We start from the raw sequence: 2,301 nt of genomic DNA, 5'->3' as shown, positions 1-2,301 counted from the left end.
GTGTGAAAGTGTGAAATTGTGAGGTTGTGTTTATGTTTGCTTTGTACTTTTTAAAAGAATGTCTGATTGTTTTTCTCTCATAAAGCATCTTGCAGTGACCTTGTACTTGTCTACAATCCATGTCTTAAATATCCTTTTCTTTCATGGGTATCCAGATATGCAAGTACAAGCTTCCCACATCAGTCACTCTCTATTTAGGTGTTGAGGCAGTTAAGCTCTGGAGATCTTAATTTAAAGTTTTCATTGAACTTTTCTATACAAAAATAATAAGAAAGACATTCTGGAGAGGATCTCTGACACTGTGTCACAAGGATATTACTCTTGTACTGAGAAACCACAATAAATCCTTAAATGGACTATCAAAATGAAATCTCTAATAATGTTTTCTTTATGTCTCTGTTAGGTGTCCACTCTCAGATTGTCCTCACATAGCCTGAGGAGTCAGTAGTAGTGGCTCCAGGTGGATCCCACAAACTGACCTGTGCCTGCAGTGGATTCAGTGTGGGGGGTGCTGATGTGCACTGGATTTGTCAGGCTCCCCTTTTACACGACATACTTAAAGATGATTTATTTTAGGACTAGTGGAAATGGGCTGTTTTTCCAACATGTGGAGATAATCTGCTATCTGTTAGTCATAGGCTTACTTTTTAAAGTTCTAATATAAGAACATTTTTTTCAACAATTGTTTTATACTTATGAAACACTAAAAGAGCAGATCTGTTGACATGTAAGTGAAAATATAAATGCGTTAAATAGACCACAAATTTTAACAGTCAGTGATTTTGGCTCCTGTTTAGGTGTCCCATACCAGTTTGTCCTCACACAGTCTGTGCAGGCATTGTAGTGGCTCCTGATGGAGCCCACACACTGATCTTTGCCTACAGAGGGTTCAGTGTTGGAGATTCCAACAATCTGCCAGGTTCCTGGGAAAAGACTCAAGTGGATTGTTATTGTAGTGTAGCAAGAGTGTAGCAAGAGCTCAGCTCATGCAGTACAGGGCAGGTTACCAGCATCTACTGAAACTATATTACAAACTTGATTGTGATGAAGTTTATGATTTAAAATGTTGAAGATTATGTTTCCTTTGCAACCTTGTAGGATCATAGATGCTTCCTTTCCTAAAAGGAAAAGACCAAAAATAAACACAGAAACAAATAAATAGTTGAATATCAGACATCATGAGATTGTATTTGTATAGCCACTGTTTTCTTTGTACTTTTTAAAATAATGGCTGCTTATGTTTCTTTATGTTTATTCTCAAAATGCATCTTGCAGTGATATTGTACTTGTCCATAATCCATGTCTTAAATACCCTTTTCTTTCATGGGTATCCAGATATGCAAATACATATTTCCCACCTCAATTTCTCTCTATTTAGGTGTTGAGGCAGTTAAGCTCTGGAGAGTAGAGATCACTCCAGTACAACAACACAGCCATGTTCTCCACAGCTCTTCTAATCCTGCTGGCAGCTGCATCCTGTGAGTTATTAAACAATTTAATTTGCTGCAAACACAATCCTGTTTTGATGACTTATTAAGTTCAAGACTGAAGTGTAATATTTTTATTTGTAGTTAATTACATCATATTATTTTTATTTACAGATGTGCATGGTGAAGAACTGACTCAGCCTGCTTCCATGACAGTGCAGCCAGGCCAGAGACTGTCCATCAACTGCAAGGTCTCTTATTCAGTTACTAGCTGGTACACAGCTTGGATCCGACAACCTGCAGGAAAAGCCCTAGAGTGGATTGGTCGTATCTCCAGTGATGGGGGTACAGCTTATAGTGATAAACTAAAAAACAAGTTCAGCATCTCTAGAGACACTGGCAGTAACACGATAACATTACAAGGACAGAATCTGCAAACTGAAGACACAGCTGTGTATTACTGTGCAAGAGACTCACAGTAAGAAGAGCTAGTGGTTACGCATTACAAAAACCTTGTGAGCTTGGTTTGTGATGCACTACCAAGGCAACCATTTAATAAATGCTTATGGATTCATCTCATCTTAGATTGCCATGTTATGCAAATTTGAAGTCAAATGAAAAACTAATTTGTATATAGAATAACTTAATATATAGAACAGGTAAAAGGATTGGTGAGGTTTTCAGTTCTAGCTAACTGACCAGTTTCCACTGCACAAAAACCATGTTCCTCACATTTACACTGATGCTGGTGACAACCAGGCTTAGCTTTCTTTAATTGAGGACTGTAGACCATCAGTTTTACAGCACAATAGCAATTAATTTTATGTTCTATAATAATGTTTTTTTAGGAGTCCAATGCCAGATTGTCTTCACC

Source organism: Electrophorus electricus, chromosome 3 (assembly GCF_041902795.1).
Source record: "Electrophorus electricus isolate QZ-2024a chromosome 3, ASM4190279v1, whole genome shotgun sequence".
In the NCBI taxonomy this organism is placed as follows: domain Eukaryota; kingdom Metazoa; phylum Chordata; class Actinopteri; order Gymnotiformes; family Gymnotidae; genus Electrophorus; species Electrophorus electricus.
This window is presented reverse-complemented; position numbering follows the sequence as displayed.